Genomic DNA, 5,809 nt, shown 5'->3' with positions numbered 1-5,809 from the left:
AAAAAAAACACACAAAAATGTGCCTGCATTCCTAATAAAACAGGCCTGCATAACCATAATTATAACAAGAACATTATAAAGAGATGACTTATTTTTAGGTGGAACAGTTTGCTTTTCAAATTGAAAGGCCCACTACTACTTGTTAGATTTGCTGAAATTGTAATATCCTCTTTTCAGTGTTTTCCTAGAAACTTTCAGGTTATATAATCTCTTTTTTTTTCCTACTCTTTTCAGAGTAATTCTGCAGTCCAGTGTTCAGAAAAATAAAACCTCTGAACCTAGCATTTCTGACAGTACAATCATTACTAAAAGAACTACCAGGTCTGCAGCAAGAAACAAAAGTATAAAAAGGTGAGAGTTACCCTCTTTAAAGATCCAGTAACTGTTCTGTAGACAAATACTTTTGAGCTGGTGTATCCGCTGCTGTTAGAGGCTTTTGCCACAATTTAATTCCTCCTCCTGAAAATGAGAAATGAGAAGCAGTTTTTTGTCTTATGTTGTAAAGTTCTGGATATTCTCAATATATATCTTACAAGATCAGTTTATACTGCTGAGTCCTTCGAGTTTCAGAATTTTATATTCTTATTCCTAAAGTGAGTAAGAACTGCTGGAGTTAAGGGATTCTGGTATCCAAAAAAATCTTTTAATTACTAAACCTAATCTGGAGTAAGAGAGGAAAAGTTGTTCACAGCATTAAGAGTTAGATTTAGCATGCAAAGTAAACTTGTGGACAACTGAAATGCAGTTGTGAGCAAATCCAACAGTGGGTAGATGAAGTGTATAAAATATATATGTGGTGTGAGATTTCATAATGAGAGTATCACTGCTTGTCTAGTCTGAACTTGTTCCACAAAGCTTAAGGAAATTTTAAATTTGGATGAATGTATGCGAAGGTGAAAGTGTTTTTTTGATGCAGAAGAATATGGCCACAGTACTAATATGTTTCTTCTGCACATGCATGTATGTGTTCATGCCTCTCTGCAGTAGCTCTCCAAGACATTATCAAAGATGAGCTTAGAATGTAACTTGATAGAATTTTCAAGTAATATTCAGTGGCTACAAATAACAGAATCTGTCTTGGGCTTATAAGGAACGACTTTTGAATGGATCTACCAGGTGGTGAAGATATATTCTTTTCTTAGGAAGTGAAAAAGGTGACAAATAACAGCAGCAACAACAACAAAAAACCCACAACCCACAGACTCTAGTTTGTATGGCTTGCTTAATAAGTTTTGCTAAAAATTCCAGGTTTTTGTGCAGTTTTTCTTCCCTACATAGTTTCTGTTTCCACAACCTCACCCATTTTTGAAGGTAACAGACATTATGAAAAATCCACTCTACTGGGCTAAGTAGTCTAAGTAATAGCAATCTGCAGGAATGTGCTGGTCAGAATTTTCATCAGCAGCTACATGAATTTTATGAATTATATTTTGATTCATATAACATGTAGAAAAATACTTCATTTTTCCTGAAATATCTGTTTTCCTAAAAACCTCAAGTCTTTCTCAGAGTTTTACTGAGAAACTCCATTCTACATTGTTTTCACCATGTCAGTTTTTAGACTGATGGGATTCCTACAGCTGTTTTTATTCTTCATGAGTTTTAATCTACTCGCAGCTCTTCATAGTAGTATACTTGATTGAACACACATATTCAGTTCCTGGAAAACACCTTTAAGTAGATGTTTGTGTTGTGGGGGATCAGACTACATATCCATAGGAGGAAACAACATCCCTAAACTGAAGAGCAAGGAAGATTTCAGTTGTTTTGAAATAAATGCTATGTATGTGTTGGCAGATTTATGACTCAGAGGACCAAGAATCAGGTTTCAAATTACCTCAGATTTCATAAAGCATTTCCTGTTTTAATGCCTTTTCTAAAACTTCTACCCCAAATATTTCATCCCATATGCTGTTTCTTCTAACATTTGAGATAGAAGAGTGTCAGTGAGTTTATGTTTGGATCATATAGTCAAAGTGGCCCAAATATTTGTTGTCACAGTTCTGGAGTTCTTAATTATCTTTTTATCTTAGAGAATTAATTGGGTACTCATCCCTCTAAAGACTATTTCAGTAAGACTGTACATATCCCAGATTTCCACTTAGTACCTTGTTATTAATCCTGTAGGTGCCCTTTTATTAGAGTGTTTGGCAAAACCTTACTCAATTTTTTAAGCCTTGCTTTCTTTTTTCATGCTTTTTCAGGGACATCTGCAGCTAGGCCATTCAGAGTCTGTTGCTCAGAGCCTGTTCCAGCCTGGCCTTGAATATCTCCAAGGATGGAGCATGCAAAACCTCTCTGGGCAACCTGTTCCAGTGCCTCACCACCCTTATTGTCAAAAACTTATTCCTTATATCCAATTTAAATTTTCTCTCCTTTACTTTACAGCCATTTCCCCTTGTCCTGTCAGAGTAGGCACAGCTAAAAAGTCCCTTCTTCTTCTAGTTTCACTTTAGATATTATAAAGCTGCTGTCAAGCCCCCTTGAAACCTTTTCTTCTCCGGGTTGAATCACAGAGTAATAGAATTATAAAGTGATTTGGGTTGGAAGAGACCTTTAAGATCATTGAGTTCCAACCCCAACTGCTATAGGCCGGTATATCTCCCTCTAGACCAGGTTTTTCAAAGTCCTGTTCTGCCTTGTCTTGAATGCTTCAAGGGAGGGTGCACCCACAACCTCTATGGGCAACCTGTTCCAGTGTCTCACCACCCTCACAGTAAAGAATTTCTTCCTTGTATCTAGTCTAAGTCTACCCTTTTCCAGTTTAAAGCCATTTCCCCTTTTCCTCTTGCTACCTGCCTTTACAAAAAGTCCCTCCCCAGCTTTCCTGTAGGCCCCCTTCAGATACTGGAAGGCTGCAATAAGGTCTCCTCGGAGACTCATCTTCTCCAGGCTGAAGAACCCTAACTTTCCCAGCCCGTCTACATAGGGGAGTTGCTCCAGCCTTCCGATCATCTCTGTGGCCCTCCTCTGCACCTGCTCCATGTCAAACAGCCCCAGCTCTTTCCACTTGTCCTCGTAGGGAAGGTGTTCCATCCCTTAGATAGTTTTTGTGGGCCTTCCTCTGTATGCTCTGCAATGAGGCCATGTCTGTTCTGTGCTGAGGACTGCACATCTGGACACAATACTCCAAGTGAGGCCTCACAAGCACAAAGTAGAGGGGCAGGATCACTCCCCTCAACATGCTGGCCACGTTTCTTTTGATGCAGCCCAGGATATTTTTGGCTTTCTGGGCTGCAGGAGCACATTGCTGGCTTGTGTCCAGCTTACCATCCACCAGTATCACCAAGTCCTTTTCAGCAGGACTGTGTTCTATCCTTAAATACCGCAGCTTGTACTGATAAGTATTGCCACAACCTAGCTGAAGTCCGTGAAGTTTGTATTACCTCACAGTATGTAAATAATTTGACCTTTTCCAGATAAATTGAATGCAATGTAGAGGGAAATAATTACTGTTAAAAAATTGAGATTGTATTCTACCCAACATCCATCTTTGTCAAGGTTCTGTTGCTTTCTCTGAACGTCTGATATTAATGTGGACGTTTATTCTTTTCTTGACTTGCCAGTCTGTTGTATTACAGTGGAAACATCTTGCACAATTTTTATACAAACCTTTTTTGTTGATGCTCCAGGCCATTTCAGTCAGTTTTTACTCCAGATTAATCACTTTTTTGACCCATCATAATGCAGCATAAATCAGCAAATCTGAGTTTACCATTTCATCCTTCAAACTGTTGGATGCTATCATATAAAATGTCCCTAGAATGGTACTTCAGCCAAAATAGCTATTTGCAGTTAGAATATGTTATTCTGGTTTTGCATAGTGGTCTTAGCGAATTTCAGTATATTGCTCATAATGTTCATTATTGTATTTCCATTGTGGAATGTCTCGAGATGTCAGCTGCCATCTACAAAAGACCAGTACTGGTGGGCATAACACATTATCTCTTGTGACTGAAATAACACTGTTTTGTAACTGCAAGACATTGCATGACTAAGGCATTCTCCACAGTTTTTTTTCTGTGGGTGTCCTTGTTCTAATCTTTTTTTCTTCACTGAGGATGTATCCCATGTTAATTTTCAAGTTACTGGGAATGAAGCCTGTTTGTGTTTGTATCTTAACAGGATGCATATACCAGATCATCTTTAGGACAGACGGGTCATTTTCCTCTCCTTTTTTCTTTCTCACTTTCTTGCTATTAAATCACTTTTAGTAGAACAGTGTGCTATACCAGCTGAAAGGTGAGGTGGAAGAGGATTCTCAAAATCTTAACTCTTAACGTAAATAATCATTGTCTAGACTTGATCCCACAGTACGTGAAGGACTGGAATAGCATTCTTCTTGGACAGGTAGCTGGACTAGCAGAAATGCATAGCAAACCTGTGTTCTCTGCAGGATAAGAATCCTGTGCATTCTGGCCAACATATTGATACTTCAGAAATTCCCAGACCAAATGAAACATAGTAAGGCCCAAATGAAGCAGTTTTGTCTGTTTTATCATCTTACAGATTTAGAATTATGTACATAACAAGTAATTGGTTAGAACTGGAATCTTGAACGATCAAAGAATTTTGGTAGATTGAGCTGCTAAAGAGAATATAGAGGTCAAGTTATTACAGAAAAAAATAAAATTGAGAGGACAGGAGAAAATGTATGAAAACTGTGGCATAGATTATTTTACTTCTTTTAACAAGAGAGGATTATGCTTTTACAATCTCACGTGCTTTTACTTTATTGAAAATTGTAAAAGGAGCCATCTGCACCCTTGCTCATACACTGAAAACTGCCTGCAGCATTTCAGAGCTTATCTATGTAATCTAAGTCTGGCTTGAAAAATATTAATGTTTCTCTGCTGTTCTTTCTACTTTTCCTGCAGTCTGATACTTCAGAGGGAGAGAAAGAAAATGAACACTTTACAGCAATTGTACTTAATGAAATTATGGTACTTTTTATCTTCTGTTGCTTTTTTGTATGAAACTGAGCCTTTTTTCATATTCTCTGCGAACACACTGATCTGTGCTTTCTTTACAACTGATATTGCTGTGTTTTTAAATACCATGACTTTTACAATGTTTATTTTCTGAAATATAGTTTGTTTTATCTTGCCAACAATGTTAGCTTCAAATAATTTTTTGAGCACGCATTTACATTTTTTTTCCTCAAATATGTTTTATTTCAGCAGCCAGTCCATCACAAGAACTAGAACAGTATTGCGTTAAAATTTCAAATCAGCAAGCAGTGTTGAAAGGGGATATCCAGGCATGAAGGGGATACAACTTGAAGACATTTGATTGCAGTTCTAGGAAGATATCTTTGGCTCCCTTTAAACAGAAGAAACTTACTCATACTTGTAAAATAAAACTGGCAACATGCTTGGTATACAATTTCTTAATTATTAATGCTTCCTCAAGCAAACCCAACAAAATTGTGTAAATTCAGACTCAGGTGTAAATACTTGAGCTCTCTATTTTAAAGAGGGCTCCCTACCATATATGATGCATGTGCATAAAATGTGATGGCAATCACAGCTGCTGACCACCAGAAGTGAGAAAATGGTGGGAGTTTTTAACATGTAAATCTGTGTTGTTCATTCAGACGGGGCTCAGGTCTCCACTTGAGGCTGAAACTCTACCACAGAGGCTTTTTACACAAGGATTGGTACTCTCTTGTGTTAACTGGCTATTCTTTCTTATTTTATATGACTTTTTTTTTATGAAGTCCTGGTGTTGAGAACACAAAGTAACTATTGTCCACCAAAGAGTGCTTTATTTTCAAAGACTGTGATTTTTTTTAATTTTAATTTTGGGG

General features: G+C 37.5%; 1 long non-coding RNA gene across 1 annotated transcript; it reads left to right on the top strand.

Annotated features, from left to right (window-relative positions):
• The first annotated feature begins 27 nt into the window (after positions 1-27).
• On the top strand, positions 28-5,809 carry LOC109364010. Its single transcript, XR_002109965.2, has 2 exons — positions 28-351; positions 5,181-5,809. It is a non-coding gene; the product is annotated as an uncharacterized LOC109364010 (long non-coding RNA).

This window comes from Meleagris gallopavo, chromosome Z, assembly GCF_000146605.3.
Source record: "Meleagris gallopavo isolate NT-WF06-2002-E0010 breed Aviagen turkey brand Nicholas breeding stock chromosome Z, Turkey_5.1, whole genome shotgun sequence".
Lineage (NCBI taxonomy): Eukaryota > Metazoa > Chordata > Aves > Galliformes > Phasianidae > Meleagris > Meleagris gallopavo.
Note: the sequence above shows the minus strand (reverse complement) of the source record. Positions and strands in the feature narration are given on the sequence as shown.